Source organism: Hibiscus syriacus, unplaced genomic scaffold (assembly GCF_006381635.1).
Source record: "Hibiscus syriacus cultivar Baekdansim isolate YM2019G1 unplaced genomic scaffold, ASM638163v2 tig00002511_pilon, whole genome shotgun sequence".
Taxonomy (NCBI): domain Eukaryota; kingdom Viridiplantae; phylum Streptophyta; class Magnoliopsida; order Malvales; family Malvaceae; genus Hibiscus; species Hibiscus syriacus.
The window spans coordinates 2,882,238-2,909,444 of NW_024061932.1; positions in this window are offsets into that span (position 1 = coordinate 2,882,238).

Below are 27,207 nucleotides of genomic sequence, written 5' to 3' on the forward strand. Positions count from 1 at the left end.
TTGATTATCATATGTTTTCAGTATCATAGTTTACTTGAATGCTTAGAAACTTAAATTTATGTCTCCTAGAAGCTTGTAGTTATTTTTATTTGAGTAATTTATTTGTTTATGGTGTTATGTAAGAAACTATATTCTTAATGCACTTTTTTCTTTGTTCTGATCCTTCACCTTGAATGTAAGTTATATATGTTATTTTTGCTCGAAACCTATGATAATAAACATTCTATATTTTCCTCTTTAATGGTTTCTTCCTTCTTAACTTTGGGAATCCATTAGGAATATAGATGCTTGGATGGGATGGGCAGTTGCACTATATAGTATTTAGTGGATAGCCAATACTAGTTTCTATAAAGTTTACCTAACTAATTATGGCATCTGCAAGCCTCGAAAATAAAGGAGTGGGTAGTTCCAGATCTGTTAATGGGATCAATACTTCTCTATGAGTCGAAGCTAACTATTTTCTTCTCATTGTTTTTGATTTTTTAATTCTTCAAGGTTATTTGTTTCCTTTTTTAACTATTTTTTTATTAAATCAGAAAAGTGGAAGAAAAGTTATTTTGGAGGTAAATCACTTAGCATTTTCACTTACATATTATCCGTTCAATATCTATTTTGTGGTAAATAAATAGACTGCCTATTAATACTATTTTCCTAAGTTTGAATCCACAATAAGTTCTCTGTTAATGCTAGGTTATTTGGAAATGGACTTGTTTTAATTGAGTTCGAGTAAATGAGAATAGTGCTAACATTTTTGCTTTCCCTATGAATTCTCATTTTATTACTCTAAATGGTCTGGTAATCTTATACGAGATGCCCTTATTGTTGAAGTGAATGGTGTGCCAAACCTTGTTGAATGTTGGTCACTATATATGGTAGAACTTGACTTTATTGTTCCTTATAGTGTGTGTTAAGTAGTTCCCCTTCTTGTCTAAGGTTCTTAAATTCTCATGTAAGGTTTCTATATATTATAGAACTAATGTGACCTTGGTAATCAGGTTGGCTGTGGTGCTGGAAATATTGTATTCCCTGTAATTGCTACATACCCAGAGGTTGATCTATGTTGTTCCGAGACTATGTTGTTGGTGACCTTGCTCAGGTTGATCTATGCACATATCGTTTAGCACCATTTTAGTAAAATTAATTTGCTAAGATCTTATAATTTGTTAGTATCTTCTTGTGATAATCTAAGAACATTCTTGGTTTTTTGATTTCAAATAGGCATAGGTGATGGATATTATGTTTGTAACTTAATGTGAGTATATTGTATGCAAATGGATTGCTTATATATAATATGATATATATATATTTAGTATTATGAGGTATTAAATGTGATTTAGTTTGATTATTTGTCAATATACAAGATATATATATAACAATAATTAACGAAATACAATCACGACACACGAATGTGTGTCATCTTTTTTAATGATGTGTGCTTCAATGACACTCAATGTAAGTCATACATGCGTGTCATAAATTTATGACACACAAATGTGTGTCATCTTAATTTATGACGGGGGCTTCAATGACGCTCAATGAATGTCATAAATGCGCGTCATAAATGTGTGTCATAAATGTGCGTCATAGATTTATGACACACAATTTTGTTTCATCTGAGATTCATGTTGGTGGCTTCAATGACAAGAAAATGTGTGTCATCCGCACCCAAATATGACGCGCAATGCACGTCATTAAAGGGATTTTGTCTAGTAGTGCATAATTACTTGTAAATAATACGTGTACGATGGAAATCGTTTGATGTCTGATGTTATTACAATCTTGGGTCTGCATAGACTTCCATGGTTAACACCGATTAGTCGAACTGCATTTAACTTTCCTCTTCCTGGAAGGTAATATTTTGATTTGAAATATTTGATCTTAAATTAATTAATGAACTTTTTATAGGAAAAATAATTAGCGAATTTTATTTTGATTGGTATTCAAATGGAGGCATAAAATAGAATGAACAGGGTTGGTGCACAATAATGTGAAAGAATTTAGATTTAAGTTAGACATTAAATGAATCCAATCTTTTCTAACGTTTAAATGTAGCCCATCATCTTGATGACACGAGCTCCTACATGAAATCCATTTACTATTTTCCATTGAAATAGAGCTTTAAGGTCTCATACCTCTCTTAACGTGTTTTCCCCTCATATATTTCCTTAAGATTTTGAATCATCTCATATGCAACCATGTGCTCATATTGCTTCTCATATGCAACCATGTGCTCATATTACTTTCGAAGCACAGGAGTCATGGTGGTAAGCATTAGAGATCCAAAATCTAACATATCATCCATATGTTTCTTGAACTTGTCTTTGTCAACTCTATAAGCATTAGCTGTCGGTTCATTAGGAACAAGTTCTTCAATGACATATCCATTCCTTTCCTATTTGAGAATAATTCTCAAATTACGGAAGCAATCAATGAAGTTTATGCCATTAAGTTTATCTTTCTCAAGGAGCGATCGCAATGATATTGCGATGTTTGCCATTAAATCTACAATAATGGAAATATTTAAAGTAAATAAATCTATTGAATTTAAAATTTGTAAATTGGACTTTATTTACAAATTGTTGCCATTATTTTATTTAAAATTAAAAAAACCCTAGTTTTAATTTTGGAAAAACAACTCGAAAGTTTTTATAGTGAGTAAGGATCCATATTTCACCATGTTCCTAAATCAACTTTGGCTCTTCTTTTAGGAGGATGGTTATTTACGTAACTAACACCTTACGAATTACATCCCATGTAGTTCCTCCATTTTGTGAACAAAACTCTTGTTCAAATCATCCCATGACTAATCCAAGTAATTAACCTCTATGTTTCTAATCCTATTAGAATAACCTAACTAAGGTATTACCAATATTTCAACCAATGGATATTACTTGCTTATTCTTCGCGTTTAACTAAGATAGACTTATATGCCATTACTTCGGCAAAGCCCACATAATTTCGATCGAAGTCTTAACGAGGGTAAATATTGAACGATTAAAAATAACTTAGATTATTTAGAGGGATTTATAATTATCTTATCGATGTTCAATTTAATATTATGCCCTTATTGATATCAATAATATTCATTATAACATTAGCATGCTAACATATCATTCATCGCACCAGATACATGATATATATAAGTAGAAAATAAGATGCAATAGTTATATCCCTAAATATTAAAACTTAGGTGGCCCATCCCAAGCCAATGGAGAACCAAGAATCCTAAAACTAAGACTACTTCTCAAGCATCTTCTCGCCTTTAGGTCAATTCATTCTTCTGATCCATGCATGCCAAACACTGTGCAAATCAAACATATCATACATATGCCATTACAAGTTTATTATTAATAATTACATGGGCCTACAACCTTTGTTGCCTATGAAGGGGTCAAGAGGTGAAGCCTTTTGCCAGGTCTAGGGGAAGAGGCCCTAGCAGTGCGATTGGTCGAAATTTTTTCAAAAATAGCACCCAATATTAATGTGAAAAACCTCACGATTTTATAACTTTTATCAACTAATGATGTTTTTGAGATTTTCAATCCCTAACATTTTTACACTAGAACAACCGCGAGTTCACAATATTAACAATCAATATGTGAACACTGAATCAAACAATAATAGTTATATGATTAACATTTTAATCAACAATAGTAATAATTTTTATTGGAGTAACATATTAATCGTGACGCTCATTGATTCAAACACAATTGAAATACATACTTGTCGAAAACAGTAAAATAAACTTGCATCTTATACGTATCGCATCAACCAAGAATTTTAACCTGAATCTGAATCGTACAAATGGCTCAGATACCGCTATTGGGACTATCGGTGCATCCCATAGCATAGAAACAAAATGTGACGGTCTCACATGTGATCCAAGTACGTTAAATCTGAAATTGGGATGAAGGGATGCGATTACTTACATTTGGTTCCTTGAAAATTAACAAATACAACAAAGGCTAATTGTGATCACGAATAGTTTGAATCCTAGCCTCTACTAAAAGTCTTCTTTGCCTCTACTCAATTCACCCATTTGAAAAGCAATTGAGAACAAAACCTTTCTGTAAAATTGTTCTAGGAGTTTTTTTAAATTTAAAAGGGGTTAACGGCTGCTATTCCAATATATCCCTTATATATGTGTCGCCCTAGATATTAGGGTTTTAAATATGAATTTAATAAAGAGTATAATTACATTTTTTTAATTAAATTCGATATTTATGTGTAATTAAAACTACTAACATATATATATATATTAGTATTAAATAGATATTTTATACATGTACAATCAAATTGTACATATGTAACATATTTACAAGTTGCTTTCTTTTTTCAACTATTGGTGTGATCCTGTAGGTTCATGCCACATTAGTAGTAATAATTAGAACTATTCTAATATTACAAACAATGAGTGCCATCTAGCAATATGCCATTGTTACCTAAGTTACAGAGAAGTCATGATTAAACATAACATGTCCATGACTAACTCTTTTAATGTACTATATCCTTTTGTCTTTTATATCTAGAATATGCATAAGTCTTGGAATAGTCACACTTGTGTAGCCCATCTATTATTTCTTGATATCTAGAGTAGACTATAATAAGCGAATAATTTGTGATATCTCAAATCAACTTATTCAAAGCATGGCCATGCATTTCTATTATCACTCAATCAAGTGGCCTATTATATATTTCTTGTTTTAAGGAAGGAAAAATCATATCTCGATCATTCACACCCCACTACATATATCGTGATATATTCAATGTCACCTTTATAGTGAAACTGGTTACAAGGCATGTTTAACTTTATCAAAACATAGAACAATAATGTTGAGATTGTAATGATCTCAAGTCTAAGGATTATACATATAGTTGTCACTATGAGCAATTTCATAACCATCACATAATAATCCAAGACATATGATCATAGCATGTCAATTCAATATGTTGTTCTCTAACAATATATCCATGTATTAATTTTGACATCTCTATGTCATGAAAACTCATTGTCATCAATCAATAACATGTTAGTCTTAAGTGTATTATTACTATACATGCCCATAATAATACTTGACTAAGGATCTTTTAATAGTAATCACACTAATATACATACATTATTATTATTTAGTTTATTTAATGCATATAAATACAATAAAAGAAAATAACGGTAAAACCTTTATTTGATAAATACGTTAAATAAAATATGTCAATACAATCACCATATGATTGGTATTTGGGCATAGTCTAACTGAAGTGATCGTCTTAGAGCATGATGTTCTGTAAGGAAATGAGGGTGCAGATATGGTCGACACGTATGAGGATTGGATTGCAGTAAGGAGTTGTCTGGTCTCCGAGAAGCTGATACAAATGAGTGAAGTTGCTCGATATCTGTGAGAGTTGGCCATTAGGGCTAAAATTGTTGGGTCACGCTTTGAACCAGTCTTGGAAGGAAGTCAAAGGGTCCTCACATTAGTTAGAGAGGTCGTGGATTTGAGAATGAAAGCTAGACAATACTTGTAGAGTTGGATCATCCTGTACTTGAACTTTTTTTCCGAACTGAAGTATTCTATGATAATCGAGCTTTTGGATCAATATCTTTGCATTCATCCATTTTATATTTATTCACATTTATTTCATTGCATTGTTACATTTTTACATACATTAACACACTAAATAATTATTATTTTAAGGTATATTAGCTCCAAATTCATCACATTCATACAAGACTCGAACTAAAGTCAAGGAAACAATGAGAAAAAGTATGGAAGAAATGAAGAAGGCTAAAAAAGGTTTCGAGGACTACTTGCAAAATGTACAAACTGATTTGAAAGAGCAAGTGGTTAAAGCTCAACATGATATTGTAAGCCAAATTGTTGCTATGCTAGGTCTTCAGGACCCTAAGGAGAAGGGTCCGAAAGGGGATTGAACATGGTCGAGGACAGGGTGTCTTTATCTCATATGAATGAGCGACCCAAAAAGTGTCAACCGGAGGAGGAATTCAAATAAATCCAGCTATAGTATCTGTAAAACATCATGTTCAATTGAATGAAAGCTCTGAATGCAACTAAGATGAAATTCCAAACCTCAACGCGCTAAATGAAGTTGATAAGGTCAAGATTTAGTTAACCAAGCAATATGAGGATCGTTACAATAAACTAGAGGAAAAAATGAAGGCTATATAATCCACTGATGTATACGGCATGGATGCTGGAGAATTGTGTCTTCTGCTAGACCTGATTTTGACCTAAAAAATCAAGGCCCCTGAGTTCATAAAGCATGATTGGACTAGATGTCCATCGACTCATTTGACCATGTATTACTGTAAAATGGTCGAGTTTCTAAAGGATTAAAAGTTTCTTATCCACTGTTTCCAGGATAGTCTCATTGGTTCCGTAGCTAGATGGTACGCACAGCTGCGTCACATCAGCATTAGATCTTGGAATGATTTATCCATGGCGTTTCTTGAGCAATACAAACATGATACTATATGATTCCTGATTGAGTGGCTGTGATGAACATGAAAAAAAAGCCTAACAGACTTTTCACCGATATACCCAGAGGTGGAGTGATATGGAATCTCAAGTACAACCACATTTGATGGACAAAGAAACCACGATTTTATTCCTCCACTCTATAAAGGGTCTATTCTTGGATCGTATATTGGTAACTCTTCCAAAAGTTTTGTTGACATGGTAATTTCCAAAGAATTAATAGAGGTTGCCATCAAAAGTGTCAAAATAAACAGGGGTGAGAAAAGAACATTAAAAAGAGAGAATAAAGTGAACACTACGAGTAATTACGATAAAGGTTATGTTAAGAATGTGACGATTATTCAGCCAAAGGTCACTACATTAAGTTTGATTCTAACAGGAATGAGTACCGAGGACATAGAATAGAATCCAACAAAGTGAAATTCACACCAATACCAGCACCATATTCTAAGTTTTACATTGTGATTCTAAAGGTGGACCTGGTGTGCCCTTATCATATCAAACAACTTTAGCCACCTTATCCTCGGTGGTATGATGTGAACTCTGGTTGTGAGTACCACGTTGATGTCATGAGGCAGTCGATAGAAAATTGTTTTTCCTTCAATAAGACTGAATAATTTGATCAATACGAAGATGATAGAATTCCACTCCACCCGAGATGTGGCGAAGAACCCATTGTCGAATCATGGCGGTCGATGAGTGAACGACATCCATGAGGAGACTGGCAAGAGATTGGAAAGATACGTGTTTGAAATTAAGTCCTTGTTGAGTTGGGTTTTTAAATAGTTGACAACAGTTGGGCTAATCAATAAGGGTCTAATTTGTAACCATGTTGAAAATTAAATTTTCTGTGTTTTACCAAAGAGCGGGGCACGAGATTCAGCACTGTCCAGAGTGTAGGAGTTTAATCTAGTCAATGATGGATAATAAAGACATTGAGTTCTTTGAGAATGTTTAGCATATGAAAAAGTTTACGTATGTACATCCGAGTACGAAGTAAGGAAACCTATTGTGATCATTCTGAGACAAAAGGTAGTTAGTCCAGCCCCTGTAACTCCCAAAATAAAAATCAATAATCCAATACCATTTCCATTCAAATATAATCCTATAGTCCCTTGGAATTATAGCACCGTTATCTCTGTATCGAGAGAAGTTGAAGGACCAATTTGTTGGAAAAAGTGAATGTCAAACTAGATGAGAAATAAAAAGCCCCTATAGAAGTGATAAGTGAAGTAGGACATTTCACGAACAGTGAAAGATGTTATTCTCCCCCTAAAACATTGTAGGAGGCTGAAAAGGTGAAAAGTAGGCCCATGGCATACTACCTCTAAAGATTTTTTAGGAGGAACCTCCTCCAAAGATTAATGAACTGGTGACTAAGCCCACGCTCAAGAGTTATTGAAATTTCTAAAACATAATGAGTACATATCGTTGAGCAGTTGAACAAACAATAGACAAAAATCTCTAAGTTAGACTTTCTAATGAAATCATAACTGCACCAAAATGCTTTATTAAAAATTCGGATCAAACTTTATGTCAGAGGATATATCTGTGAACAAGATTGCTTGTATAGTGGGGTATATCGCTATATATAATTTCATCCCTTTTACTATTGATGAGATCCCATTAAAAGGAAAGTGATCCATGAAGACCTTGAATATTACAACTCATTGTAATGGGCATGTTTTACCTGGTTATTAATTGATAACGGATCAACAGTTAATGTATTGCCTCTGGAAACTTTGTAGAGACTATCGATAGATGATTCTCACATAAAGGCCTAACAAAATGTCGCTCAGGCCTTTGATGGAACTCAGAGGGATGTTATAGAGAAGATTGATGTCCCTTTATTGATTGGACCTACAATTTACAACGTGGAGTTCGTCGTGATAGATATAAATTCTACATATAATTGTTTGATGGGAAGACCTTGGATTTATTTTACTGGGGCAGTTCCTTCATCGTTACACCAAAGATTAAAATTTTTCATTAATGGGAAGTTAATCAGTATTGAGGCTTAGTAAGATATCATTTCTTCAGTGACCACTGACACACATTACATTAAGATGAATGAGAATGCTATAAAATGTTTAATTAGGGCCTTGGAATTTGTGAATACAACATTCATAGTCAAGTAGGCCAAGTTTCCTCTTCCCTGATTGTCTAGTTGTGTAAATTTGTATGTGCGTGAGACTCTGGGAAAAAGAGCAAAGATTGATAAAGGTTTTCGAAAGAACCTACAAGGAATTCTACGTCCCAAACCGGTTTTCATGAAGAGGGATTATTTCGGGCTCTGATTTAAGCCTAATTTTCAACAACGTCAGAATGAAATGAAAAATCAATCTGATGCAAGAAATGCTCGAGTAAAACCAGAAGATATTCCCTGGGAGCACATATATTACCCTAATAAGAAGTATATTTTCATCTCCAGTGGAATGTATGACAATGAAGAGCAGCTGGTTAGTACAATCTGAGAGGGGGAATAATTAAAAGATCAAGAAATGTTTGATGAGTCAATCAATGGTTGTTTATCAAAATGATCAGAGAAAATAGCAAGCCTGGAATATTTCTAGCTAGAATTTGCCCATATTTCCTAGGCGAGAAGTTCAACAACTGGATTGCGAAAAACCTCCCTATACTTTCTAGGATTAAGAAGAGTAAAGTCCGAAACTAACCCTTTGTGCTTGTGCCCACGTGCATTAAGGGATCTTTTTTATGAGCAGCCATTTTAATTTCACTCACTTTTTCTCTAATAAAAGATGCTTTAATTTAATTTCTCAAATGCCAATCAGTTTTTTTCTTGAATTTTCAATCATTCCACTTTCCATCATTTCATTTTTTTTTTTTGCTTTTTTCATTTTCTTCCAAAGTATATATTCATTCCATGTTTCCTTCGCATGTGTCCCAATATTAATTGAACGGACATTTCTTAAACTAATCATGAGATTGATCTAGAGTGACTTTTATGTTAAAAGATATTATCGAGTGTCAAAATGAGGTAGAATGTGAAGTACATACCAAATTATTAAGACTGATGGAAAATGAAGATAAGTAAATCTTACCTAATAAAGAATAAATTGAGACTGTTAATATAGGGAGTTATTAAGATAAGAAAGAAGTGAAGATTGTCACTACTATGTCACAAAGATGAAGTAAGATTTATAGATTTACTACAATAATTTAGATAAATCTTTGTTTGGTCTTATCAAGATATGCTAGGATTGGATAAAATCATAGTGATGCACCAACTTCTGATAAAGCCTGGGTGCAAGCTAGTTCAGGAGAAGCTTAGAATAATTAGGCCAAAAATGTTATTAAAGATTATAAAGAAAAAGTGAGGAAACAAATTGATGCAGGATTCCTCCTTGTACCAAATATCCCAATGGGTAGACAATATAGTCATTGGTTTGGAAATCTTGAGTGTCAAGAAACTTTAAAAGTAATCAAGATGTATTTGTCAAATGCTCCAATCTTACTGGCGTCAGTTCCTAGCAGTCCGTTGATTGTCTATTTGTGAGTGTTTGAGAATTCAATGGGTTGGGCGTTGGGGAACATGATGTGTCTCGTAAGAAAGAAAGATATATTTATTATTTGATCAAAAAGTTTACTAATTATGAGTTGAGGTATCTCCAATTCAAAATTTATATTGTGTTTTGGTTTCAACAACCCAGAGGCTAAGGCAGTATATGTTGTTTCATACTACATGGATAATTTCAAAACTTGATCCTTTGAAGTTCTTGATGCAATAACCAGTGTTGACTAGTAGAATGGCTCGATGGAAAATGTTGTTGTCAGAATTTGACATTGTTTATCTGAGTCAAAAAGTAATAAAAGGAAGTGTTATATCATATTTCTTGCAAGTCATGCCTTAGACGATGTTGAAAAAAGTGAACCATTGAAGATGTATTTTGATGGAGTGTCCAATTCCTTGAAACTAAGAATTGGTCCGTATTAATTTCCCCAAAAAATGTTTACTACCTGTTCATGAGTAGACTGGAGTTTTTCTATACAAAAAATATAGAAAAATATGAGGCATGTGTTATGAGAATGAGAGTATCCTTGGACATAAAAATAAAAATGCTGAAAGTATATGGAGATTCCTCGTTAGTGGTGTATCAGTTGCAAGGTGAATGAGAGATGAAGGATCCCAAGTTTGTTGAATATCAAAATTTGATCCTTGAGTTGGTCAAAGAATTTTAAGAAGTTAATTTGTTTTATCTCCCCATGGATGATAATCAAATAGCATACGCCTTAGATATATTGGCTCTAATGTTTCAAGCCACAAAAAGAGCTGATACGATGCCAACCTTGATGCAAGTGTATAAAAATTGGACACATTATTATAGTCTAGAAGAAGAGGTGGACGGTCGCCCGTGGTATTATGATATTTTGCAATACATTAAGTATCCAACTTGTCCACAGTAGGTGTTCGAAGATCGATAAGAGGAAGATCAGAATAATGGCTACATGATATGTCCTTAATGGTGAAATTTTGTACTGAAGGAGCAACAATCAACTATCATTGAGGTGTGTTGATTCTCGAGAGGCATGAAGTATTGATGAGGAAGTGCTTAATGGGCTATGTGGAACACACGTGAAAGAACTTTTATGGCCAAGAAAATAATGAGATTCTTGGTATTATTGGTCTACCATGGAAACAAATTGTATTGAGTATGCAAGAAGATGTCATAAGTGTTAGATTTACATAGATAGAATTCATGCACCTCCTTGACCATTGAATGTAATGATTACTCTGTGGCCATTTTCTATGTGTGGCATGGATGTCCTTGGAGAAATTTCACCAATGGCTTCCAATGTACATCGCTTATCTTGTGGCTATCAATTATTTCACTAAGTTTGTAGAGGTTGCTTCGTATGCCAATATCACGAAGTTAACAGTTTGCAAGTTCATAAGGAATGATATAATTTATCATTATGGTTGCTAAAGAGGATTATTTCTGATAACACCACTAATTTGAATAATGACATGATGATAGAGTTATATGCACGTTTCAAGATAAAGAACTATAATTTTTACAACCTATCATCTGATAATGAATGGGGCAGTAGAGGCGACTAACAAGAACATCAAGAAAATTATCTCAAAGACTACAAAAACTTATAAAGATTAACATGAAAAGTTACATTTCATTTTTTTTTTGCATATCGTACTTTGGTGCAAACTTTGATAGGGGCAACACTGTATTATTTGGTCCATAAGATGGAGGTAGTGTTACCTATTGGAGTGGAGATGACATCTTTTCAAATTTTGAAGGAATTAGATTTGGACGAGGTTGAGTGGGATCAGGCTCGATATGATCAGTTGAACCTTATTGAAGAAAAGAGATTGGAGGTTATATGTCATGGTTAGATTTACCAAAAGGTTCATCCAAGAGAGTTCTGAGAGGGTGATATACTGCTTAAAAGATCTTCCAAATTTACAAAGACTTATGTGGTAAGTGGATGCCTAATTTGGAAGGGTCGTATGTCGTCAAAAAGGCATTTTCTGAATGAGTGTTGATTTTGGTATAAATGGATGGGAGGTACTGAGAAATCCAATAAACATAGATTCTATCAAGAAATATTACGCTTGAGAAAATGAAAAGAATGAAATAATAAAAATAAAGAAAATGAGAGTTCAAGATTAAAATTTGTAAAAGGCATCTTAAAACCAAAAGAAGCATTTGAGTTGAAAACCTGAAAGGTTGACTCAAATGCATTTTATGTTAGGCATCTAGCAATTTAACCCTCTCGAGAGTATGGTATTTTGGGAAAATCTTCACGTCTATATACACTTTGGTGATGTTTAGATCTTTTAGAGATAGGCTCACCTCAAAGCTCTATAGTTGATTAGAGCAGAAACTTTCATGCTAATAATGGTTGAAGTCATGTGTACTTTTGATTCTTGATTTTTTTTAATTTCTATGATTTACAAGACTTTGTAAAATTCCAAATTTTTATCAATAAATTAATTTCTTTTCATTTCGAGCCTTTCTTTTGTTTTCAAGCATCTTATGAGTAAGTCAATATGGTACCCAGATAAAGACATAAGATTTCTTGGAATTACTTTGATCTAATCTTTTAATTGTAGGGATATGAAGTATGTTCATGATCTTTACACTCATGTTTATTGATATAGAGTAATGATGAGCCTGTTAAAAGAATAAGTTATAAAAGTTTGAGATTTGAAATAGAGCCCAAGAAGTCGACATTCTAGTTCTCTTTAAAGCAAGTTTTATGGAGTTTTTTTCTACATATGGAAAGCTCGAGAATATTTGTTTGAAAAAGAAAAAAATAAAAAACAAAAGAAAAAATTGAAGTGAAAACTTGAAAGGGCGCTTTGAGAAAGGTGAATCTAAAGTGAAAACCCGAAAGGTCGCTTTAGAGTGGATGAGGAAGGAACCTGGAGAGAAGACATAAAAAGGGTTTGATATTGAAAATGAGATGAATTCTTGAAATGAAGGTTATGAGTTGAAACCCTAAAAGATCATATAGATAAAGATTAAGTAAAGAAGAAACATAGAGACAGTGTTTTCCAACATAGTAGAAATTATTGCCTTCATGCATTCATATTTAGGCATTTTTCAAATAGGAGCATGCATATTCATTCATTTCATGTTTAATATTTTGACAGGAATGAAATAAATTTAGAGAAGACGTTCCTCGACAAAAGTTGAAGTTCAACAAGGAACTCAATACCTTTGAATCGTTACACTTGACCTGAATTTGGAAAACACACATACATATAATATTCATTTTGATTTTTTGCAAAAAGTAAGTGATAACATTCATTTTGTTATCAAAATAATTCCTGGCTTCTTAATAAATAAAAAGGAAAAGGTAGTATAGAAAAGCAGGGTCGATCCAGGGACTGTGTTTCTTTAATAAAACTCTTTCTTGATTTTAGAAGAAGATAGAATTTCAGGTAAAGTTAAAAAGATATATTAAAATAATATAAAAAAAGAAAAGTAATAAAATAATAAATAATAGAATTCCTCACTGCCGACTCGGATTATGTTGTTTCAACAATAACTGATTTCGATCTCCATTTCCTCTTAGAAAACAGTTTTGCTAAGTGTGTTCTCATGAAGTTGAATGTGCTTGAATAAGCCAATCCTTCTTCCAACGTTAACCATAACAATATCCAGACCAATGTTGAAAATCGTTTTGATTTGAAAAATAAGCCCAGAAAAATAAGTACCTTATAATTCTCACGTTTGGAATTGAGCCTTCGCTTTATCCCTTGGCTTAAAAGAAATTTAGCTAAGCATGATCAAAGTCATACTTAGCATATTTGAAAACAAAATTTTAAAAGGAAATAAAAATGATATGTGAAAAATAGAGAGAAAACTAGAGAGAAAAAGAAGATTTAATTCTTATATGAGAGAGATATGTTTCTAGGCTCACCCTTAGAGGGTATTAATAACCTTCAAATTCCTAATTACAAGCTAAAGATAATTTTAAAATAATATCTTAAATCCTAATTAAAACATTTAAAATTATTTAAACTAAAATATCTAAAACAAAGATAAAATAAAATAATATTTAAAATAATATTCTAAATCCTAATTGAAATACTAAAACCTATTCAAACTAAAATACTTAAAACAAAGATAAAATATAATGTTTAAAAATATATCCTAAAACTTGAGTTTAATCAAAATTTGAATTCTAGAAACGTGCAGCCAATCCATTGTGCTTCCAGAAATGCTGAGGATCTCCTATAAGGTGCTAACATCGAACCGTGTTATGCCCAGAGTCATGCCATTTCTCAACCGGACCAAATAATAAAAAAATTGTAGAATCTGCCTGTTTTCCTACTAATTCTAGATAGTAAGACCCTGCACGAAAATAAGCATAATTGATAAGTGCTTAATTTAGTTAATATATTGCTTTTAAATTACTCTTTAATCACTAGTTTTTGTTGCTTAATTATATGTTTTCATTTATTTTCTGATAAGGACATCAAATTCTGGAAATTGCACTTAAAGGAAATAAGTCTGCAGTTTTTTTATTTTCGGAATCAAAGTTGGATTAGTGGCATGAATTCGGATATGAAACATCTGACGAGGCGATGTTGTCAGCACCTTCTAGAAAATCCAATCAGCGTTTCTGGAAGAACGAATGAATTAGCAGCATGTTTCTGGATACTGATTTGAATCAAACTCAAGTTTAGGATAATTTTAAACATTATATTTTGTCTTGTATTTTAGTTTAAATAGGTTTTAGTATTCAATTGGATTTATTATATATTTAAATAGTATTTTAGTTTACCTTTGTTTTAGGTGTTTTAGTTTAAATGGTTTTAAGTGTTTTTATTAGGATAATATATTTTAGGAATTATCTTTAGCTTATATTTAGGAATTTGAAGGCTATAAAATACCCTCTAAGAGTGAGCCTAGAAAAATATCTCTCATATGAGAATTAAATTTTTTTTTTCTATTAGTTTCTCTCTATTTTCGCACACTCCTTTATTTTCTTTTAATTTTCATTTTCAACAAATGCTAAGTATGACTTTGTCATGTTTAGCTAATTCTATTTTAAGCCGAAGGCTCAATTCCAAACGTGAAAATTGTAAGGCACTTAAATCGCTTTGGGATTTTTCTCTCTGTTTTTTAGCTTCTTTCAAAAAATGATTTTCAACATTGGTCTGGATATGTTATGGTTAATGTTAGAGGAACGATTGGCTTATTGAAGCCACTCGACTCCCCGAGAACACACTTTGCAAAATTGTTTTTCTTAGAGGAAACTGAGATCAGAATCAATTATTGTTGAAACAACATAATCCGAGTCGACAACGAAGAATTGCCTTGTAAGCCAACGGAATCTTGAAGTAAAAATCTATTTCGATGATCTGAAGAATTTGAGACAAAGCTGAAGTCTGAGGCTTCTTTCACTATAAGTTTCTCTTTATCTCAATCTCTTTAATTATTTATTTAATTATTATTATTTATTAATTCTTATCTTTTATTTTAAAAACAACTTTTAAAAACCCCTTTTTTATATTTACTACTATTATTTTATTAATTTCCCATTTTTTTATTATTACTTATTTTATTGTTTTTTTAAATTATAACTATTTATTTTATTTCAAACTTCATCTGGAATTCTATCCTCCTTTAAATCAAAGAGTTTTACTAAATCACAAAACTATAGTCCTTATAGATCGACCCTGCTTCTCTAGTTTTGATAGCTCACAAAATCGAAATTATTTTGGTAGCAAAACGAGGTTATCAAATTGGCGCTGTTTCCAGGGACTAATGGCAAGTATTTATTTATTTTTTAGTTTTTATTTATGACTAGGAGAAACCTGATGAATTAGCAGTTCTAGATCCGGAGATCGAAGCATGAGCACGAAGAATCCACGCACAAATGCTTCGAGAAAGAGAAAAAGCAAGAACAAGAGTAAAGTTCAGAAGCAGAATCAAATCCAGAGATAGGCTCTGAAGCAGACGCATACAACATTCCGATGACAGAAGAATAATAAAAAATTGAGAGCTAGCCATAGCTCCTGTCACTCAGACGCCATTATGCATCAATTTTCCTAGTGGCGGGACTCCATTTTTATGACTATTGGGAGCGATTTAAAAAACTTTACGCACATTGTCCACAATACAGATTAAGTGAGCAAACGTTACTTCAATACTTTTATAAATGTCTTTTACCAATGGAGATGAAAATGGTGGATGCTTCCAGTGGAAGAGCATTAGTCAAACATGACCCAACAACAACAAGGGAATTTATTTCAACCATGGTAGCCAACTCTCAACAGTTTTCAAGTGAACACAGCCGACGAGTTCACGAGATAAGTACTTTTTCCCTTGAGAATAAGTTAGACAAATTAACTAAAGTAGTTAATTCACTTATTGAAGGAAAATCTGGAGCAACAAGAGCATGTGGGATATGCACAAAGCTAGACCATCCGACAGATTGATGCTCGTTGATACAAGAAAGAGGCAATGCATAAATCAATGTAGTAGGGAACTTTCCAGGTCCTCCACAAAGATAATACAACCCATATATCAATAATTATAATCCAGGATGGCGAGACCACCTAAACTTTAGCTATTTGGCAAATCAAAGACCAACTTATCAACCAAGTCCTCATTCAGCAGCACAAGAAAAAACCATCATTGGAGGAACTCATAGGAAAGTTAGCAATTTCATAAGAAAAGTTCATTGCATCCCAAGAAAAATTCCAATGCCGAACTGAAACACATCTTTAAGAGTTAGATAACCAAGTAAGCTGACTAGCACAAACTGTGGGAAAATTGGAATCACAAGGAAGACTACCTTCTCAAATGGAGTTAAATCCGAGAGAGAATGTTAGTACCATCACACTCCAAAGTGGAATAGTTATATCACCTGAAGTTCCAGCAGAAAAGGCCGCACATCAAAAAGAACAAGAGGACACACCACCTTCAGATATACAAGGTACGTCTGACTCAAACCCTTATGTTCTCTCATGAAATCACACCACCACCCTTCCCATCAAGGTTGATGAAGCGTGATAAAAGAGCTTAAGAAAGGGAGATCTTAGAGGTGTTCCAAAAAGTCCAAGTCAACATACCTCTTCTTGAAGTAATTCGACAAGTACCAAGGTATGCTTGATTTTTAAAAGAACTTTGCACTACAAATAGGGAAATTAATGGGACACAAAAAGGTAAATTTGGGAGAACATGTCTCTGCAATTTTTCAACGAAAACAAAGTAATGAAATGCCCTGATCATGTTAAATGAATTAATTTTGTTGATGTTATAGATCCTTTAATTGATGAATATATTGAATCTAATTTTTATGATCTTTTTAAGGATCATGAATTTTGTCAAGAAAAGAAAGGAAGTTTGAAATATTAAGTCAATCATTTCTGATTTATCTTTATCTCCCTCTAAAACTAAAATTTTACTTCTTTTTTGCAAGCATCTGAGGTAGAATTAAAAGCAATTATCAGAACATTTGAATATGTCTTTTTGGACGAAAATGGAACTTACCAGTGATCATCTCAAGTAAATTGTCCGAAGGAGAAGAGGAGATTTGTAACAATGTTGCGCTCTCACAAAAAAGGCATAGAATGTACCATTGCCGACATTAAAGGATTAAGTCCTCGACTTGCATGCACAAGATCAAAGTCGAAAAAGGAGAAAAGCCATCGAGAAGGACAATGTCGATTAAATCCACCAATGATGGAAGTAGTAAAGAAGAAAATTCAGAAACTCCTTGATGCTGAAGTAATCTATCCAATTGGATAGTAATTGGGTAAGTCCGATTCATGTGGTTCCCAAGAAAACGGAGTCATAGTGGTCAAAATCAAGAAGGAGAGTTAGTGCCAACAAGAGTTCAAAATGGATGGCGAGTTTGTATTGAATACATGAAGTTGAACTCTCTTACTCGAAAAAATCATTTCCCTATTCCTTTTATAGACCAAATGATTGAAATAATAGCACAGAAAAATCATTATTGTTGCCTTGATTTTTTAGGTTTTTTTTCCAAATCCCAGTAGCGCCAGAGGATCAAGAAAAAATGACTTTTACTTGTCCCTTTGGTACATTTCATATAGACGAATGCTCTTTGGACTTTGTAACTCACCAGCCACCTTCCAAAGATGCATGTTAAGTATATTTTCCGACAATGTGGAGAAATGAATTGAAGTCTTTATGGATGACTTCACAATTTATGGTAATTTTTTTAATGAATGTCTTGCTAACTTAACTAATGTGCTTAAAATATTCTTAGAATATAACCTTGTTTTAAACTATGAAAAATGTCATTTTATGGTTGATAAAGGGTTAATTTTAGGTCATATTATTTTCTCAAAAGGGATTGCGTTTGATAAAGCTAAAACATATATTATACGCTCACTTCCTTACCCCACAACTGTGAGGGAAATTCATTCTTTTCTTGGCCATGCAGGATTTTACCGCAGGTTTTTTAAAGACTTTTTGAAGAAAGCATAACCTTTTGCACGATCTCTTCAAAGGATCAAGACTTTGACTTTAATTTAAAATGCAACGAGTCTTTCAATTCATTAAAGGAAAAGCTTATTTCAACTCTAATTGTTCAGACCGCCAGATTGGAATTACCCCTTTGAACTCATGTGTAACGCATTGGATACTAGTTTGGAGCTGTTCTCGGCCATAAATAGGGAAAGAGTCACATGTCATAGCCTATGCGTCTCAAACTTTGGACTCGGCTCAAAAAAATTATTTGACTATGTAAAAAGAACTTTTTGCTATAATTTTTGCTTTAGAAAATTTTTGATCTCATTTGCTTATCATTAAATTATTGTTTTATATGATCATGAAGCTATAAGATATTTGATGAGCAAAAAGGAAGTAAAACCAAGGCTTATCCGATGGATCCTGCTTTTACTAGAGTTTAACTTGGAAATTAAAGACATAAAGGGATACGAAAATCTGGTAGCAGATCACTTGAGTTTAATTCCCCTTTCCACATCCGACCCACCACTTAGAGAAGAATTTCTTGAAGAAAAATTGAGGGTGGGGTAAAGCATACCCCATGGTTTGCGGATGGTTAATTATTTGGCCACATATATGTTACCAGTAGATTTGTCGAGAGCTGAATCAATCGAATTAAGTAAAAAACCTGATACTATATTTGGGACAATCCTTATTTATGGAAGCACTGCTCGATCAAGTAATTCGGCGATGTATTGCCGAAAGTGAGGTAAATTTGATTTAACAATTTTGTCATTCTTACTCTTGTGGTGGTCATTTTGGGCCAAAACGTATAACCTATAAAATTGTTGAATGTGGTTTCTATTGGCCTAACATCTTTCGAGACTCTTATCTATTTTTTAAGACTTGTGAAAAATGTCAATGTACATGTATTTAAGCCGTAGGAATGAAATGCGCTTAATTCTATACCAGTTTGTGAAATTTTTTATGATTGTGAATCGATTATATGGGTCATTTTATTTCGTCATTTGGAAATACTTATATTATTTTAGCTACAGTTATTTTTTAAAATACTATTTTTTTAGGTTTGGCACGCCACGACTATAATACGCGACAGAGGAACACATTTCATAAACCGAGTGATCAATCATTGATGAAGAAATTTGGAGTAACTCAAAGAATTTCTACCGCTTACCATCCACAGACAAATAGACAGTCTTGGAGTTTAAAATTAACTGATGCACTTTGGGCATATCGAACCGCTTATAAAGGTCCTATTAGGATGCCACCATACTGGCTTGTTTTCGGTAAACCATGTCATTTACCAGTTGAGTTAGAACACCGGGCTATGGGCCGTTAAAAAAGTGTAACATGGACATTGATGCAATTGGTGAGCTCGAAAATACACATTCAAGAACTTGAAGAAATGCTTATGATAGTGCTCAAATATTTAAAGAAAAAACAAAAGAATTTCAAGATAGTAGAATTTCTTTTAAAACGTTTTCTGTCGGTCAAGATGTTTTATTATTTAACTCCAAATTTAAACTTTTTAAAGGAAAACTCAAATCAAAATGGCTCAGACCATTTACAGTTACTCAAGTATTTCCTCATGGTGCTATTGAAATTGAAGATAACTCGTGAGTATGATTTAAATTAATGGTCAAATATTGAAGCCATTATGAAATGCTCTGGTTGGTCTAATCGAAGAAATCAATTTAGAGGAACCCACACTGTGAAAATTTAAGTCGTCGAGCTAATGATATTAAATAAAAGCGCTTGATGGGAGGCAACCCATTTCATTTTATTTTTATTTTATTTTATTTCATTTTTTTTTTATTTCATTTTATTTTTATTTTTAACAAACCTTATTTCATTATATTTATTTCATTTATTTTCTCTGAACAAATCGGAAATCCGATTGAATATTTAACGAACAGAACAATGTTCACGTCTGGAAGCAGAAGAGGCGCACGTTACATAGCCCAACCCCAGGAGGCGCACGTTAGCATAGCCCAAATTTTTGTTCCCTCCTCTACCGAAAATTCCAAATTTGTAGCTACTTTTGTTTCAATTTCTTTTTATGGGCCCCATCTTATATCAACCTTTAATTCTAAACCCCAACACTCATTCATTCCACCTTTTTAGTTTGACTAAAAATCAAACTCTTTTATTCTTCTTTCCACCCCATGTGAAAACCCCCATAACCCAACAATATTCTTTCTATATTCCAGCCGCACTCCCCCTTACCCTTCTTTCTTTGTTTCTTTTGATTGCCACCATAAACCTTACATTGCCGCCGATTTAGCTTCGTCGCCGCTAAACCTTGGACGTCGTGGTCGCCACTAGATTGGGGAGTATTCCTTTTCCCACTCTTTGTTTTCAATTTCATATATCTTTTAGGACAAAATGGATTAAGTGAGGGGGATGGATATAGCACATCGTCAAATATTTCCTTAACTTGTTCGATTGTTTGAAATTAAGTTGTTCGGATATTGATATGTTGGGATTGTTGGTTGCTAGTCTTGAATTTTGCTTTATACTCTTGCTTTCTTTTGGTTTGTGATCATGTTTTGATCAAATTTATTTGCATGATTGGTGATTCGTAGCTGGTGAGTTTTGTTGAGTATTGATATTTCATGCTTTGTCGATAGAGATGAACTTGACTCAATGCACATAAACGTTTCTTGTGAGATTTGGGCCTAACGAGCATAAATTTTCTTTCTTGCTCATTGTTTGACTTGTGTGTGCCGAACTAATTAGAATGTTCTAGAACTTGTAATCACAATGCATATCGAGACTACATGTTGAACTAATGTTTTAATGTGATAGGGGCACCTAGGATAAACCCAGTTTTCCAAAAAACCTATTCGTTTATATCACTAGTGAACCAAATTTGAGTCTATTTCACTTTCTTTGTTTTAACCTCATAATTAAACTCGAAGCCTTTCTTTTTATTTTTTATCTCTTTCACCTTCACCAAGACTTGAGATCTTGTATCACTCTTGTTCTACGAATAAAAAAAATTCACTGTTTTGAAAAAAAATAGCAAGATGTTCACTATTTTGAACAACAAAAAACAGACCATTGTTCGAAATATATATATATATCGTTTCAATTGTCTTCCATATTTTTTTTCCTTGTTTCATTGCACTTCATGTTAATTCGTAGATTGTTCTTAATTAATTTGATCTCTTGTTTCGGTATTTAAACCTTTCTTTTGGCCTTTTCCCTACCCTAACTAAGTCTTTTACAACTTATTTAAATTCCCCTTTATTATTTTGTTCACTTTTAGTAGTGGAGACTTGTTTGGATTCCAAGCTTATGGTAATATTTTGGTTAGTTTCGGTATAAGCGATTTCATACCTAAACACTTTGAGCGGATATGTGTTAATCTTTGTGATGTATTGAGTCATTTTTCATCAAAATTGGTAATTATTGGGATATCTTTCTAATTAAATTTTCTTAGATTTCCTTTGCTTGATTGTAACTTGAATTCGGCAAATGTCATGAACTTAGTCAATTGGAAGTTTGAGGAATAAATTGAAATTGAAGATAACAACTTATGATTTTATGTATTAATTGATGAATTCTGAGGACAAGCATGAATAAGTGAGGGGGTATTTGATAAGTGCTTTAATTTAGTTAATATTTTGCTTTTAAATTACTCCTTAATCACTAGTTTTTTGTGGCTTAATTATTCATTTTCATTCATTTTATGTGCAGGACATTAGATTTTGGAAATACACTAAAAGGAAAGAATTCTGCAGTTTTTTTTATTTTAGAATCAAAGCTAGATTAGTGGGCATGAATTCGGACATGAAACATCCGACGAGGCGATGATGTCAGAACCTTCTAGAAGATCCAGCTAGCATTTCTAGAAGAACAAATGAATTAGTTGCACGTTTTTGGAATACGGATTTTAATCAAACTCAAGTTTAGGATAATTTTTAAACATTATATTTTTTTCTTTGTATTTTAGTTTAAATAGGTTTAGTATTACAATTAGGATTTAGAATATTATTTTAAATAGTATTTAGTTTATCTTTGTTTTAGGTATTTTAGTTTAAATAGTTTTAAGTTTTTTATTAGGATAAAAGATATTATTTTAGGAATTATCTATAGCTTATTTTAGGAATTTGAAGGCTATAAATCCCCTATAATGGTGAGCCTAGAAACATATCTCTCTCATCTGAGAAATCTTCTTTTTTCTCTCTAGTTCTCTCTCAATTTCGCATACTCATTTATTTTATTTTATTTTTGTTTTCAACAAATGCTAAGTATGACTTTGGTCATGTTTAGCTAATTTTCTTTTAAGCTAAAGGCTAAAGGAAGCTCAACTCCAAACGTGAGAATTATAAGGCACTTAAAATCGCTTCGGGATTTTTTCTCTATGTTTTATGAGCTTACTTTTCAAATCAAAACGATTTTCAACATTGGTCTAGATATTGTTATTTTTAACGTTGGAGAAGGATTGGCTTATGAAGCACATTCGACTCCCGAGAACTCACTTAGAAAAATATTTGCTAAGAGGAAACTAAAGATCAGAATTAGTTATTGTTGAAACAACATAATCCGAGTCGGCGCCAGAATTATCCTTGTTAGCCGACGTGAATCTTGGAGTAAAAATGTTTCGATGATCTCAAGAATTTGAGGAAAGTTGAAGTCTGACTCCTTTCACTATAAGTTTCTATTTATATCAATCTCTTAGATGATTTATTTAATTATTTTCTTTTATTAATTCTTATCTTTATTAAAAACAACTTTTAAAAACTCCTTTTTGTCTTTACTACTATTATTTTATATTTTTCCCCTTTTATTATTATTACTTATTTTATTATTTTTTAAATTATAAATATTATTTTATTTCAACTTCATCTGGAATTCTGTCCTCTTCTAATCAAAGAGTTTTACTAAAACAAAACCATTGTCATGTGGATCAACCCTGTTTCTCTATACATTTTCCTTGTATTTACTAAGAAGTTGAAATTCTTTTAATAGCAAAACGAAAGTTATCAATAACACAACCAAATCACCAAACAATAAATCAATAAGATCGAAGAATTAATGAGAAAATATTACCGATTCAGAACACTCATCAAATTCCCCATTACTTATTCAATGTTTGTCCTCAAGCATTCATCAATTAACATATCAAAATCATAAGTTGTCATCTCCAATTTCAATTTATTCCCAAACTTCCAATCGAACTAAGTCCATGACATTTTTCGAATTCAAGTTACAATCAAGCAAGACACAACTAAGAAATTTAATGTAAGAAGATATCACAATTAATTGCCAACTTCAATGAAACATGACTCAATACCTCACAATGCCACACATTTCCTCTCAAAGTTTGGGGTAGGTGAAATCGCTCAAACCGAAACTAACAAAAATATTACCATAGGCTTGGAGTCCAATCAAGTCTCCACTACGAAAAATGAACATAATGTAATAATCAAGGGGTCTTAAATAAGGTGTAACTGGTCTTAGGTTAGGGTAGAGAAAAGGCCAAAAAAGGTTTAAAATACCGAAACAAGAGATTGAAATAATTAAGAACAATCCATGAATTAACATGAAGCGCAATGAAACAAGGAAAAAGAATAGATGAAAGATAATTGAAACGAACGCTTTTTCCTTCCTTTTTTTTATGTTGTTCGAAACAGTGAACAATTTGCTCTTTTTTTCGAAACAACGATTTTTTTCTTTTTCATGGACAAGAGTGATAAAAGATCTCAAGTCTCAATAAGTGTGAAAGAGAGGAAAATAAAAAGAAAAGCTTCGGGTTTAATTATGAGGTAGAAACAAAGAAAGGGAAATATGCTCAAATATGGTTCACTAGTTATATATAAATGTAAGCTTTTGGGGAAAGTGGGTTTATCCTAGGTGTCCCTATCACATTAAAAAGTTACGTTCAACATATAGTCTCGATATTCATTATGATTGCAAGTTCTAGAACATCCTAATTAGTCCGACACACACAAGTCAAACAATAAGCAAGAAAGAAAATGTATGCTTGTTAGGCTCAAATCTCACAAGAAAAGTTTATATGCACTGAGTCAAGTTCATCTCTATCAACAAAAAGTATGAAATATCAATACTTAACAAAAAATTCACGAGCTATACCAATCACCAATCATTCAAATTAAATTCGATCAAAACATGATCACAATCCAAAACGAAGCAAGAGTATAAAGTGAAGTTCAAGACTATCAACCAATGATCCCAACAAATCATTATCAGAATAACTCAATTTCAAACAATCAAACAAGGCAAGGAAATTTTGACGACATGTTTATCCTTCGCCCCTCACTTAATCTGTTTTGTTCCAAAACGTATATCTATTTAAAAACAAGAGAGGGAAAAGGAATACTCCCCAATATAGTGGCGATCGCGGCCATGGCCATGTCGAGACGAGCCCGGGCGAAGGTAGGAAATAATCGATCAGAATTCGAATCTGTTCAAAGAAAACTAAAATAAAATAATGGAATGAAATAAATTTTGCAAAGTGTGAGTTCCTCTAAATTGATTTCTTTGATTAGACCAACCGAGCATTTCATAATACAGCTTCAACCTTTAACTGTTAACTTTAAATTGAACTCCTGAGTATCTTCAACTTCAATAGAACCATGAGGAAATACTTGAGTTACCATAAACGGTTGAGCCATTTGATATGAGTTTTCCTGCGAAAAGTTTAAATTTGGAGTTAATAACAAACCTTTTGATCGACAAAAAAGTTTTAAAAGAAATTCTACTATCGTGAAATCTTTTTTCTTTAAATTTCGAGCACTATCATAGGCATTTTTTCGGATTTCTTCAAGTTCAAGTTTAATTTCTGAGCTTCACCATCGCATCCATGTCCATGTTACATGTTAACCCAATAAGCCCAACTAACTCAACTGTAATGGCTGTTTACGAAAACAAGCGGTATGGTGACATCCCAATGTAACCTTTATAAGCGGTTCGATATGCCCAAAGTGCATCAGTTAATTTAAACTCCAATCCTTTCGGTCTGTTTAACAATTTTTCAAGAAATGATTTAATTTCTCGATTTGATAGTTCTGTCTATCCATTTGTTTGTGGATGGTAAGTGGTAGCAATTCTTTGAGTTACTCCAAATTTCTTCATCAATGATTCGATCACTCGTTTATGAAATGTGTTCCTCTGTCGCTTATTATAGCCCGTGGTGTGCCAAACCTGGAAAATAGTATTTTTTTTTAAAAAAATTGTAGTTGCATCATATTCTGAGTGGCCTTAGCTTCCATCTATTTAGAAAAATAATCTACAGCTAAATAATATAGTATTTCCAAATGACGAAATAAAATGACCCATATAATCGATTCCCAAACATCAAAATTTCACAAACTTGTATAGAATTGAGCGGCATTTCATTCGTATGGCTTAAATTACATTATTTGACATCTTTCACAAGTTTTACAAAATAGATAAGAGTCTCAAAGATGTTAGGCAAAAAAAACCGCATTCAAGATTTATGGGTGTACGTTTTGGCCCAAAATGACCACCACAAGAGTAATAATGAAAATTTTGTAGAATTGAATTTACTCACTTTCGACATTAATCACCAAATTACCTGATCCGAGCAATGCTTCCATAAAAAAGGATCGTCCAAATGTAGTATCGAGATTCGTTTAATTTGATTGATTTCAGCTCTCGGCAAATCTAATGGTAACTTACATGTGGCCAATAATTGACCATATCCGCAAACCATAGGGTTATACTTGGCCACCATTAATTTTTCTTCAGGAAATTCTTCTAAGTGTGGGTCAGATGTGGAAATGGGAATTCAACTCAAGTGATCCGCTGCCAAATTTTTGCTTCTCTTTTGTCTTTGATTCCAGTTAAATTCCTGTAAAAGCAGGATCCATATGATAAGCCTCAGTTTTGCTTCCTTTTTGCTCATCAATACCTTAAAGCTGCATGATCAGAAAAAACAGTAATTTAGTGCCAACAAATAAGATATAATTTTTCTAAAGCAAAAAATTATAGTAAAAAGTTATTTTTCGTGTCGAATAATTTTTTGAGCCGAGTCCAAAGTTCGGACGCATAGGCTATGACATGTGGCTCTTTCCTATTTTTAACTGAGACGACTCCAACCTAGTATCGATGCGTCATACATAAGTTCAAAGGGTAATTCCAATATACGGCTGAACATTGGAGCTGAAATAAGATTTTCCTTTAATGAATCGAAATACTCCTTGCATTTGGAATTAAAATCAAAGTCTTGATCCTTTTGAAGAATATTGCATAAAGGTTGTGTATCTTCAAAGTCTTTAATAAACCTGCGTAAAATTCTGCATGGTCAAGAAAAGAACGAATTTCCTCAATAGTGGGTAAGGAAGTGAGCGTATATATATGTTTAGCTTTATCAACCGTAATCCCTTTTGAGGAACAATGACCTAAAATTAACCTTTATCACCATAAAATGGCATTTTTCATAGTTTAAAACAAGGTTATATTGCATCTTTTGCACATTAGTTAAATTATCAAGACATTCATTAAAAGAATAACCAAAAATCGTGAAGTTATCCATAAGAATTGATGCCCTTCTCCACATAGTCAGAAAATATACTTAACATGGAGCTGGTCGGTGCTTACAAAGACCAAGGACATTCATATATGCAAATTACTAAAGGAAAAGTAAAGTCATTTTTTCTTGATCCTCTGGACACTGATACTTGGAAAAAACCTGAAAAATCAAGGAATAGTAAGTTTTCTCAGCTAATCTTCAATCATTAGTCTATAAAGGGAAGAGAAATGATCTTTTCAAGTAAGAGAATTCA